The sequence below is a fragment of the Lissotriton helveticus genome, chromosome 2_2, assembly GCF_964261635.1.
Source record: "Lissotriton helveticus chromosome 2_2, aLisHel1.1, whole genome shotgun sequence".
Lineage (NCBI taxonomy): Eukaryota > Metazoa > Chordata > Amphibia > Caudata > Salamandridae > Lissotriton > Lissotriton helveticus.
In genome coordinates, this window is record NC_136060.1 from 372,573,501 (window position 1) to 372,587,070 (window position 13,570).

Consider the following 13,570-nt stretch of genomic DNA (forward strand, 5'->3'; position numbering starts at 1 on the left):
CCCTCCTGAAAAGGTTGGGAGAGTTGTGATGGCCACAGCTCAAACTCAGACAGAAGATAGTGTTGTGAAGCCTGAAACCATGGATCACTCCACTCAGACAGAGAGCATTGAGGAGGAAGAGAAATCTCCCTCCCACCAGACTTTAGGAACAGATCAGCCTCCTCAGGGAACTGATCTGACCCCTTGTGAAGCAACTGCCACAGAGGTAGTCAGGCCTAGCCTGGCAGAACCCCTGATGTCAGTGGACCCTTCCAAGGTGGGACCCAGTCTGGAGCAGGTAACCTGCCCCTCTCTACCCTGCCTCAGTCAGCCCAGGGCTGTAGAGGTCAGGGAGGCCAGTGTTGGACCCCAAGGGGCCCCCTGTCCAAAAGAATTTCCCAATCAGCAGATTAAGGGCACTGAAGCTAGTAGACCTAGCCAAGTGAAAATAAGACACACTCCTGAGGGATCCCCCTTAAAATTAGTTAGGGACCTCCCACAGATGGACACTGTTGGGCACAGCCAAACTTGGGACCTGAGGGCCCCAGACCTGAACTGTCCCTCCAGTAAGCCAAACAGAGGGACCCAACCTCCAGCTGTAGGTAGCCAGAGGTTGACCCTGAGAGCCCAAAACAACTCAGTCTTGGAAAGAAAGGCCTCTATGGTGGATAATGATTGGAGGAAGCTGAGCCCAAAGTTAGTGGAGCCTCACTTCAGTACTCCATTTCAGCACCAGCCTTTTTCTTTGACAAAACACACCACAGGTAGAGATTCCCTATGGTGGAGACCCTCAGACACCCTTAGGGTGAGGGATTGCTTAGTGGACCATGACATAGGGGGTAACCATGCCAGTGCTGGTACTTCCTTAAATGGCCACTTAGGCAATATAGGCTTACCTGGACAAGGATAGCCTTATCTCCTTTCGTTTGGGGGGGGGTTATGTAGGAAGGTAGATCCCTGACTATGGTTGCCCCCAACTTTTTGCCTGGTGTTTTGCTGGTTTTCTGACTTAGTTGACCTGAGGCCCTGCTATTCAGGACCTCAGGCCCACTGCTCTCTCTGTAAAATGGATTCCATGTACCTTAGGTACATATCTAAATTGGATACTGAGCCACCTTATCAGTCCCTGTACAGTGTACCTTAGGTACCCAGGGCATAGGTGTACCCAGGGCCTACCAGGGGCTGCAGCATGTATTATGCCACCCCTGGCTGGCCATCCAAATCTGACACAACTGGCTGCACGACAGCTGGGGCAAGGTGGTGTAATCACCCTTTGCTTTAGATATAGTATACCTATATCTAACCCTAAAATGGACACACAGATCTCCTATCAGTCACTCCTATGGCAGGCCTTAACAATCCTGGAGGCAGAGTGCTTGGAATCGTGTGAGATGGTGCTCTGGCATGAGCTGAGCCTGTCTGCGGCTTTCGGGATCCATCCCTTAGCCGTTTCCATGATATCGCATACCATATACTCTTAAGTGCATTATAATCCTCGCGGTTATATGCCAACTCTGGTATCGCTTTATCAAAACATGTCGAGTAAGGTGTCATACGAATTGGAATACTAACCCCTCGCCAATTCTGGCGACGGGGTTAGCATTCCACCCTTCTAGAGGGACACGACATGTATGTAACCCCTAACCCCGGTTAAAGTCAAACAGAGCCTCAGCTCCACAAAATGGATGCTGCCACCGAGACACAAGTCTGCCCTCCTGCTGCTGGGAGTCCTCCCAGAGCAGGAGATAAGGACAAAGGGTTTCCTGCCAGGGGCGGTGCCAGCACCGTCCCAGACAGGGTTTTGTGTATTGTAGGTAGGCAGGGCTTTAGAGGAAGGTGACTGCACGTGGCACCCCGGTGCTCACTGTGCATAGGCTGGCTGGAACCAGTTCCAGGGTCACTCCAGACCCTGTGCTGGGGAAAAGCCCGCCAAGGAAGTGGGTGTAACCACCCCCCTCCTAGTCCCACCCCTAGGGCAGGACTTAGTCGCGTGCCAGCCCCTTTTTACAGGATAAAGGTAGGAACTGGCCCCCTTCCAAATCAGATCATCTTTGAATCCTGAAACTACTTTCCACGAAAGGAACTCAAGACTTCTTCCTAAGATTTCTCCCTTGTGACTAAGGAGTAGTCACCCTGCATCCGCAGGCACCATCTTAAGAACACTGCGGTCTGCTGCAAGTCTCTCCTCCGGATCAAGACTGCCCAGCTCGACGAGAACCGGCTTCCCTGGCACCTCTGACCTCTACCTGCATCATCAGTCACGCTGAGATTCGTGGGTGTGACGAGACCTCGAGGGACCGGCCATCTTCAAGACTGCACGACTTCTGCACAGCAAGCCCGCCGAGTAATTTCCTGGTGAGTGCTTTGGGGTCCGAGAAGCCCCGACCCTGAGCAGCTCCAGCACCGAAGTGCAGCCTCCCAGCATCTCCACGATCTGCGTGGGGCCCTTCTGCTTTTTGCTGCTCACCGCGTTGTTTGGCTACTAGCCCGCTGGCTTGTGGCCTTCTGAACGACGCCCGACGACATTTCTGCTGCTGGTCTGGTTGCTCCAGGCTGGCCCTTGCTCCCTTCCAAAAGAGGAGCACCCCGGACCCTCCTGGTCCACTCAAGACGCCATTTTGAGTCCACCGCGTGGGCTTGAATTAGCCAAGGCTTGTTGCCCAATCCTGGGTAACTTCGACGCCGACAGCTTCATCCATCGTGGGACAGCTCGCCTCTCCGTCCTGGTCGCCGACAACGCCTCCTGGTCCGTGAGATCTGCAGAGCCAGCGTCGCCCACTCACCTAGTCGAGGTGACTTCGCCCGGTGCCATCCTGGTGCCCACTTAATCACTGGCTAGTGATTCAAGAACTTGGTCCCCTCTGCTTTCAGGTTTTCTTCTTCCTTGATCCAGGCTTGGATCCATCGAACTTTTCTTCCCTGGTCGCCTGCCAGCAACTTCCTTCTTCCAGGCTCCTGGTCCGGCAACGAGATCCCCGACGTCTTTTCAGACCTATGCAGCTGCAGCCCCTGGGCTAGGTAACTTCGGCACTTCGGTGTCCCAGCATAGCCTCACTATCCTAGGGTCAGGATCCACTGTCGTTTTCTTCCTACCAGGTCGGGTTCGCCCGTGAACACTAACTTTGCCTTTACTAGCCTCCATAGACTTTGTCCCGCATCCCGCGTGAGAGTGCACACTCTGCACCCGAGTCCCCTAGGTCTCCTAGAAGTAATCTAACGATTCCCTAGTTAAGTCCTAGCGATTCCAAAGCCTATTAGTACTGTACTTACCTGCTAGTAATTTCGCATTCCACTTTTTAAGTATATGGTTTTTCGTGCCCCTCGGGCATTTGTGTATAACGTGCTAACTTAAGTATTTTCGTAAGAGTTTTGTTGTGTGCCTAGCACCCTGTCCTCATAAAGAGTACAGGGTTGTTGTGATTCTAATAAATACATTGTTTATTTTCATAACACTTGTGTGGTGTCCTTTCACTGGGTGTTCAAGGGGTAATGTGATGGTAAAACCGCTGGCTTAACACGCCCTCTAGAGTCTTAGCCTTAGACTGCTCGTATCCATGCTACTAGGATAGCTGGTCTATAAGGTTGACTTACAACCAATCATCAATAAGGGTTGTTTGGACTGATATATAGTGATCACTAGAATAGTGAACACTGCACATCAGGCCAACTTCTCACATTGGTGAGCAGCGGTTGGGATTTGAGCTTGCTGTTGTTTTACCACACATGCCCTAAGAATATCTTGTGAAAGATCACATAAGTACTAAAGGTACATATAACTTAGCTTAGAATACTCTGAGTTCTACTGAACCAGCTGTTGTAGCTCCTAGGGCCTAGCACACCCTAAACTACAACTCTAGCAAGGGATCAGTAGGCAAACATATAGTGTAGGTAAGTGCACCACTTACACCTCACTAGAAAAGCATGTCTACCCAGGGAGAATCTACTGAGACTCCCCTGGTCAGTGTTGACCCTCCACAGGTCACTTCAAGATATGCAGCTCTCAGTTTCCAGGAGATGAGACAAATCTGTGTCTCCAGAAAACTGAAGCAGGGGTCTAACCCCACCATTCCCTTTCTGATAGGTCTCTTAGAGACATATGATGCCAGAAAGCTTTCTCAGTTACATGAGAACATGCCAGCCTTAGAGGGAACCTCTGGGGATCCAGATCTCCCCAACATTGCTACTGCAGTTGAGGAGGAGGATCAAGAGGAACTCTCTGGGGATGAGGTAGACAAAGGTCTTGAGGTAGTCAGAAGGCTAACCAGGGCCAACTTAGACTTACTTGGGCTAGGATCTGGGGGACCCCCAGTACTAACCCGAAGTGGGCCTAACCTTGGAGTTAGGAGAGATAGATCTCTTTCTAGGGACTCCAATAGATCTCTGCACTCTAATGCCTCTTCTCAGGGGAGAAGGAATCCTCCACAGAGGAGATTTACTTCCCCTCAGAGAAGGGAGCATGAAGCTAGGGTGAGACAAGCTGAACTGAGGATTGAAAGGGAAGAAATTGCCCTAGCCAAAGAGAAGCTTGCCCTGGCAAGAGAGCAGCAGATGAGTGGGTTAGCTCCCACTGGTGGCAGCAATCTCCCAAGAGATAGAGAGAAGGGTTTAGATACTAAACACCTGACTAAGATAGTGCCCCCCTTTAAGCAAGGGGATGACATCCAGAAATGGATGGCTGCTTTGGAGAGGGCCTGCACTGTGCAGTGCATTCCCCAAAGTCAGTGGGCAGCTATACTGTGGCTCTCCTTTGATGGCAAAGGTAGAGATAAGCTCCTCACTACAAGAGTGGAGGATGCTAACAATTACCAGGTCCTGAAAAATGCACTGGTTGATGGGTTTGGTTTAACCACTGAGCAGTACAGGTTGCTGTTCAGAGATACCCAGAAAACTCAGTCTCAGGACTGGTCTGACTTTGTTGATTGTGCCACTAAGGCTTTGGAAGGCTGGCTACTGGGTAGCAAGGTTACTGACTTCAAAGGATTATATAATCTTATTATGAGAGAGCAAGTCTTAAATAATTGTCAGAACCAGTTATTACACCAGCACCTGGTAGACTCTGATCTGACCTCTCCACAAGAATTGGGTAAGAGGGCAGACAAATGGGTCAGAACCAGGATTAGGCCCAAGAACCAAGGTGGTGACCAGAAAAAGGAATCAACCAAGCCTCAAGAGAAGGGTGGGAATAAATCTCCAGATCAAACCACATCAGGGCCCCAAAAATCCTCTGAGGGGGGTGGGTCCCAGAATCCTTCCAACAACCAGAAGAAACCTTATTGTTATCCCTGTAAACAGGTGGGACATTTGAAAACTGACAGCAGTTGCCCAAAGAATAACAATAAGGAGAACATACCCCCAAGTAACATTCCCAAACCTCCTGTTACTACTAGTAGTAATCCCCCAGGTGGTGGGAGTGCCCCCAAGAATTTGGGTGCATTTACTTTGGGAGTTCCTGGGGACTCTGGCCTAACCAGGTCCCCAAACTTAGATACTCTTGTCTGTGAGACTGGCATGGGGTTTGCCAACTTCACAACTTGTCCCAACACTTTGGGCAAGTACAGACAGGAGCCCCTCATCAATGGTATAAAAGTTGAGGACTATAGAGATACAGGGGCTAGCATCACTATGGTGACTGAGAGTCTAGTCCCCTCAAGGCAACTTTTACCTGGTGCCACATACCAGGTGGTAAACATTGATGGAGTGAAGAAAACTCATCCCATGGCAGTAGTAAATCTCAGCTGGGGAAGTGTCACTGGCCCCAAGAGAGTGGCAGTGACATCCAACTTGCCTGTAGATTGCCTACTGGGGAATGATTTAGAGACCTCAGCCTGGGCTGAGGTAGAGCAAGAAACCCATTCTAGAATGGTAAACCCCCATGGTAAGGTTAGTGGGGCAGTGTTAGCCACAGCCCCAGTCCAAGATGTCCTCCCTGAACAGGTCAGGAGGGTTGTGCCAGTCACAACCCAATCTCAGACAACTTCCTTCCCAGAACAGGTTGTCAAGGCTGTCATGGTAACAGCCCACACCCAAACTGAGCCCCCTCCTGAAAAGGTTGGGAGAGTTGTGATGGCCACAGCTCAAACTCAGACAGAAGATAGTGTTGTGAAGCCTGAAACCATGGATCACTCCACTCAGACAGAGAGCATTGAGGAGGAAGAGAAATCTCCCTCCCACCAGACTTTAGGAACAGATCAGCCTCCTCAGGGAACTGATCTGACCCCTTGTGAAGCAACTGCCACAGAGGTAGTCAGGCCTAGCCTGGCAGAACCCCTGATGTCAGTGGACCCTTCCAAGGTGGGACCCAGTCTGGAGCAGGTAACCTGCCCCTCTCTACCCTGCCTCAGTCAGCCCAGGGCTGTAGAGGTCAGGGAGGCCAGTGTTGGACCCCAAGGGGCCCCCTGTCCAAAAGAATTTCCCAATCAGCAGATTAAGGGCACTGAAGCTAGTAGACCTAGCCAAGTGAAAATAAGACACACTCCTGAGGGATCCCCCTTAAAATTAGTTAGGGACCTCCCACAGATGGACACTGTTGGGCACAGCCAAACTTGGGACCTGAGGGCCCCAGACCTGAACTGTCCCTCCAGTAAGCCAAACAGAGGGACCCAACCTCCAGCTGTAGGTAGCCAGAGGTTGACCCTGAGAGCCCAAAACAACTCAGTCTTGGAAAGAAAGGCCTCTATGGTGGATAATGATTGGAGGAAGCTGAGCCCAAAGTTAGTGGAGCCTCACTTCAGTACTCCATTTCAGCACCAGCCTTTTTCTTTGACAAAACACACCACAGGTAGAGATTCCCTATGGTGGAGACCCTCAGACACCCTTAGGGTGAGGGATTGCTTAGTGGACCATGACATAGGGGGTAACCATGCCAGTGCTGGTACTTCCTTAAATGGCCACTTAGGCAATATAGGCTTACCTGGACAAGGATAGCCTTATCTCCTTTCGTTTGGGGGGGGGTTATGTAGGAAGGTAGATCCCTGACTATGGTTGCCCCCAACTTTTTGCCTGGTGTTTTGCTGGTTTTCTGACTTAGTTGACCTGAGGCCCTGCTATTCAGGACCTCAGGCCCACTGCTCTCTCTGTAAAATGGATTCCATGTACCTTAGGTACATATCTAAATTGGATACTGAGCCACCTTATCAGTCCCTGTACAGTGTACCTTAGGTACCCAGGGCATAGGTGTACCCAGGGCCTACCAGGGGCTGCAGCATGTATTATGCCACCCCTGGCTGGCCATCCAAATCTGACACAACTGGCTGCACGACAGCTGGGGCAAGGTGGTGTAATCACCCTTTGCTTTAGATATAGTATACCTATATCTAACCCTAAAATGGACACACAGATCTCCTATCAGTCACTCCTATGGCAGGCCTTAACAATCCTGGAGGCAGAGTGCTTGGAATCGTGTGAGATGGTGCTCTGGCATGAGCTGAGCCTGTCTGCGGCTTTCGGGATCCATCCCTTAGCCGTTTCCATGATATCGCATACCATATACTCTTAAGTGCATTATAATCCTCGCGGTTATATGCCAACTCTGGTATCGCTTTATCAAAACATGTCGAGTAAGGTGTCATACGAATTGGAATACTAACCCCTCGCCAATTCTGGCGACGGGGTTAGCATTCCACCCTTCTAGAGGGACACGACATGTATGTAACCCCTAACCCCGGTTAAAGTCAAACAGAGCCTCAGCTCCACAAAATGGATGCTGCCACCGAGACACAAGTCTGCCCTCCTGCTGCTGGGAGTCCTCCCAGAGCAGGAGATAAGGACAAAGGGTTTCCTGCCAGGGGCGGTGCCAGCACCGTCCCAGACAGGGTTTTGTGTATTGTAGGTAGGCAGGGCTTTAGAGGAAGGTGACTGCACGTGGCACCCCGGTGCTCACTGTGCATAGGCTGGCTGGAACCAGTTCCAGGGTCACTCCAGACCCTGTGCTGGGGAAAAGCCCGCCAAGGAAGTGGGTGTAACCACCCCCCTCCTAGTCCCACCCCTAGGGCAGGACTTAGTCGCGTGCCAGCCCCTTTTTACAGGATAAAGGTAGGAACTGGCCCCCTTCCAAATCAGATCATCTTTGAATCCTGAAACTACTTTCCACGAAAGGAACTCAAGACTTCTTCCTAAGATTTCTCCCTTGTGACTAAGGAGTAGTCACCCTGCATCCGCAGGCACCATCTTAAGAACACTGCGGTCTGCTGCAAGTCTCTCCTCCGGATCAAGACTGCCCAGCTCGACGAGAACCGGCTTCCCTGGCACCTCTGACCTCTACCTGCATCATCAGTCACGCTGAGATTCGTGGGTGTGACGAGACCTCGAGGGACCGGCCATCTTCAAGACTGCACGACTTCTGCACAGCAAGCCCGCCGAGTAATTTCCTGGTGAGTGCTTTGGGGTCCGAGAAGCCCCGACCCTGAGCAGCTCCAGCACCGAAGTGCAGCCTCCCAGCATCTCCACGATCTGCGTGGGGCCCTTCTGCTTTTTGCTGCTCACCGCGTTGTTTGGCTACTAGCCCGCTGGCTTGTGGCCTTCTGAACGACGCCCGACGACATTTCTGCTGCTGGTCTGGTTGCTCCAGGCTGGCCCTTGCTCCCTTCCAAAAGAGGAGCACCCCGGACCCTCCTGGTCCACTCAAGACGCCATTTTGAGTCCACCGCGTGGGCTTGAATTAGCCAAGGCTTGTTGCCCAATCCTGGGTAACTTCGACGCCGACAGCTTCATCCATCGTGGGACAGCTCGCCTCTCCGTCCTGGTCGCCGACAACGCCTCCTGGTCCGTGAGATCTGCAGAGCCAGCGTCGCCCACTCACCTAGTCGAGGTGACTTCGCCCGGTGCCATCCTGGTGCCCACTTAATCACTGGCTAGTGATTCAAGAACTTGGTCCCCTCTGCTTTCAGGTTTTCTTCTTCCTTGATCCAGGCTTGGATCCATCGAACTTTTCTTCCCTGGTCGCCTGCCAGCAACTTCCTTCTTCCAGGCTCCTGGTCCGGCAACGAGATCCCCGACGTCTTTTCAGACCTATGCAGCTGCAGCCCCTGGGCTAGGTAACTTCGGCACTTCGGTGTCCCAGCATAGCCTCACTATCCTAGGGTCAGGATCCACTGTCGTTTTCTTCCTACCAGGTCGGGTTCGCCCGTGAACACTAACTTTGCCTTTACTAGCCTCCATAGACTTTGTCCCGCATCCCGCGTGAGAGTGCACACTCTGCACCCGAGTCCCCTAGGTCTCCTAGAAGTAATCTAACGATTCCCTAGTTAAGTCCTAGCGATTCCAAAGCCTATTAGTACTGTACTTACCTGCTAGTAATTTCGCATTCCACTTTTTAAGTATATGGTTTTTCGTGCCCCTCGGGCATTTGTGTATAACGTGCTAACTTAAGTATTTTCGTAAGAGTTTTGTTGTGTGCCTAGCACCCTGTCCTCATAAAGAGTACAGGGTTGTTGTGATTCTAATAAATACATTGTTTATTTTCATAACACTTGTGTGGTGTCCTTTCACTGGGTGTTCAAGGGGTAATGTGATGGTAAAACAGCTGGCTTAACACGCCCTCTAGAGTCTTAGCCTTAGACTGCTCGTATCCATGCTACTAGGATAGCTGGTCTATAAGGTTGACTTACAACCAATCATCAATAAGGGTTGTTTGGACTGATATATAGTGATCACTAGAATAGTGAACACTGCACATCAGGCCAACTTCTCACATCCATCATGCACCAACGGCTGAGTTCGTCCGCCCTGGTGTTCAGGGAACCTGCCAGGTGTTGAACCACCAGGGTCACGCCCTGATGTTCCAGCCACTGCCAGAGGCGCAGAGCCTCCTTGCATAGGGTCCACGACCCCACCCCGCCCTGTTTGTTGCAGTACCACATGGCGGTGGTGTTGTCCGTGAACACCTGCACTACACTCCCCCGGACAGAGGGGAGGAATGCCTTCAGTGCAAGTCGGATCGCCCGCAGCTCCAGAAGGTTGATATGGAGCTGGGACTCCGCCGGAGACCAGAGGCCTCTGATCTCCGCCTCTCCCATGTGGCCTCCCCAGCCCTGGAGGGACGCGTCTGTCACAACTACGTGCTCCGGTTGGGGTAGGGAGAGGGATCAGCCGCTGACCCAATTGCGGTCCATGAGCCACCAGTGAAACTGTCTTGCAGTGCCCTCCGAGATCAAGACATGGTCGGACAAGTTGCCCTGATGCTGGGCCCACTGAAACTTGAGGTCCCACTGCAGAGCCCGCATCCGCCACCTGGCGTGATGCACCAGAAGGATGCAGGAGGCCATCAGCTCCAGAAGCCGCAGCGTCAACCTGACCGAGACTCGGGATAAAGGCTGAAAGATCGGAATCAGAGCCTGAATATCCCGAACCTACTGTTCGGGAGGATAAAACCGAAACTGCGCCGAGTCTAGAACCTCTCCGATGAAGAGGAGCTTCTGAGAGGGACACAGGTGCGACTTCGGCACATTGATGGAGAACCCCAGCAGGTGCAGTAGGCCGGCCGTAGTCTGGAGGTGGATGACGACTGTCTGGGGCGAGCCCGCCTTCAACAACCAGTCGTCGAGGTAGGGGAAGACTGAAACCCCTAACCTGTGCAGATAAGCTGCGACCACCGCCATTACTTTCGTGAACACCCGTGGGGGCGCTGGTAAGGCCGAAGGGGACCACGGTAAACTGAAAGTGCTCGTGGCCTACAGTGAACCGCAGGTATCGCCGGTGGGCCAGCAGGACGGGGATGTGGAAATAAGCGTCATGTAAGTCCAGCTCTACTATCCAGTCTCAAGGGTCCAGGGCAGTTAAGACCTGAGCCAGTGTCAGCATCTTGAATCTCTCCTTCCTGAGGAAGCCGTTGACGTTCGGCAGGTCCAAGATAGGGCGTAGGCCCCCTTTGCCCTTCTTGGGAACCAGAAAGTAGAGGAGTAACAACCACACCCTACTTCTGGCCTAGGAACGCGCTTGATGGCCCCCTTGGCCAAGAGGGCAGCAACTTCCTCTCGCAGAAGATTCAAGTGATTCCCCGACACGCGGTGGTACTGAGGTGGCATGGCTGGAGGGGTCGCCTCGAAGGGGAGGGAGTAGCCCCTTCGGACGATTTGTAGCACCCACCTGTCCGATGTGATGTGGCACCAGTGGAGGAGGTGATGGCGAACCCTGCCCCCCACTGGCGTCTTGTGGGCCTGAAAGCTAGGACTAGGAAGGCTCTGAGGCGGATGATGCAGGGGTGGATGTGGACTAGCCGCACTGTTGTCCCCGGGCACCGCCACGGCGGTTACCACTTCCGCCACCACGCTGGATGTTAGTCTGCGGCCCGTGGCTGGCAGGACGTGTGGGTGCACCCCTTCCTTGGCCACGAAAGGTGCGAAAGGCAGCAGATTGCTGGCGCGGGGCCGACAGGCCAAGTACTTGGCCGTAGCCCTGGAGTCCTTAAAGCGCTCAAGCGCACTGTCTGCCTTGTCGCCAAAGAGGCGACGGCCATCAAACGGCATGTCCATAAGGGTGTTTTGGACATCAGCTGAAAAGTTGGCGGACCTCAGCCAGGCGTGGCGACGAATCACCACCGTCGTTGCCATCGCTCTACCCAGCGAGTCCGTGGTATCCAGTCCACATCTGATGAAGTACCATGCCGCATCACGACCCTCCACAAGGGCTTGGGAGAGTTTAGTCTGGGCCTCCTCCGAACATTGTGGCAGCACGTCCGCGACCGTGTCCCACAGAGAGTGGCTATAACGGCCCAAGAGGCACGCGGTGTTGACTGACCGCAACCCCAAACTCAGAGAAGAGAACATCTTTTTGCCATATTGTTCGTACCTCTTGGATTCCCGATCGGGGGGAGCCGTCGGGAATGCGGTCTGGGAGTTAGGGGCCTGTATGACCAGGCTCTCGGGGGTGGGGTGGGTGGACAGGAAGGAAGGGTCAGCCGGTGGCATCTGGCCACGTTCCTATTTACAGGAGGACCTGTAGCGGGCCTGGACCACGTGCCCAGAAGAAAGTCAGACAAGGCTTCATTAAACGGCAACAGAGGCTCCGAAGAACTTGCTTGCGGTTTAAGGACCTTAGTGAGGAGGTTAGTCCTCACAGCCGCGACAGGGAGCTCAAGGGATAAGGCCTTGGCCGCCCGCGTCAACACCACACTATAGGCTGCCCCCTCCTCCGTAGCCACGGTAGGAGGGGAGACAAAACCAGTGTCTGGCGAAGTGTCCAGACCACTGGCGTCCCCAAGCTCACATGGCCAGTCCAGGGGGTCCTCAGACGTCTCTCAATCCGCCTCGCCACCCATCTCCTGGTATTCAGGGTCAAATGATGGGGCCGGATCATAGAAGTAAAAATCTCCCATCGCCGTCGAATGCGCCGTCGAGCGACGCCGCTCCGGAATCGGAACCGGACGGAGGGGGGGGGGACTGGGGACGGCGTTGACCGTGGTCGGCGCCGGGGGTGACACCCTAGGAGCTGACGCCAGTGAGGTCGTAAGGTCGACGGCGCAGAAACACCCAGCCCACTTGGGCTCCCAGTCGGGGCCGCCGGGCCCGAAGGCGCCGCGGATCCCGACGGAGGAGTGTGCGACCTCATGACCGAGAGGAAGGCATCAATCTCCTCCGGCGCCCCGTTCTGCCCAGGGACCGGCGGGCATGGAGCAGGCCGTGACGCCTGCGGCTCCGACGGAGCCGCGTGGGCGGTGTCACCCGAACCCCCGGCCGCGTCGCGCGAGTGTCGGGTGGAGTCGGAAGAACGATGTCATCTCTTCGACTTCTTGTGCCTCTTACCTGAGGACTTGGAGCTCGAGGAGTGGTGTCGATCCTCCGAGCCGTGATGACTCAGGCCCCGCGACCGGTCCCTTGACCTCCTTCCGGACCAGGACCTCGAATTGTGCGGGGCCGACTGCCGGAGCTCGAGGCGCTAGCGGGACCGCTCCTGCCTAGCCTTCGACGTCAAGGCCCGGCAGTCGGGGCACGACTTGTCATCGTGGTCGGTCCCAGGCAATTAAGACACTGGCGATGGGGGTCGGTAACCGTCATCAGTCGGTTGCAGTCGAGGCCGGGTTTAAACCCGGGCATCCCTACCGGCACCGTCGGAGTCGTTCGACTTCGAAAAAATATGATCAAAAAGATCAAAAAGTTTAGTCAAAAAATGACTAAAGGGTACCACTGTTCCCGGATCGGCGCTTGCTGGCGCGGAAAAAATAGGAAACAACGTCAGCGCGCGAGGGCGGCGTCTAAGTACTCCGGCGACGTCTTCCCGGCACCAACGACGCTGACAACAGACACGGAGCCGCAGATGACACCTACCGACGCGCAAGGGTACTGCTACGCAAAAGTTTCCGGATCCAGTCTGACGCCTGGGGGTATTCTAAGGTAAGGAATCTAATACTAACCTGTTTCTTTCAGATTTGGCAGTTCGGGATGAACTGTTCCTATGGAAGCAGGTTGAAGGCTAATTTGCATATAGCTGGGTCTAATCTGCGGTGGCATGGTAGGAACAAAAATGAGGGACTGGCATGCACTCCAGAGTTATTTTCACTGAGATTTATTCAAGCATTCCATGCATCACTTTTTTGTATATTTAATGTGAAGTCTTGAGCGCGACACAGACATGAGTCGCGAGTTCATTGTGCCACTGG

General features: G+C 53.5%; 1 protein-coding gene across 2 annotated transcripts in view; it reads right to left on the minus strand.

Moving 5' to 3' along the window:
* The window catches only part of HTT (huntingtin), a 1,924,961-nt gene that overhangs the window by 1,116,361 nt on the left and 795,030 nt on the right, over window positions 1-13,570 (minus strand). The gene's annotated exons all lie outside the window — the stretch shown is intronic.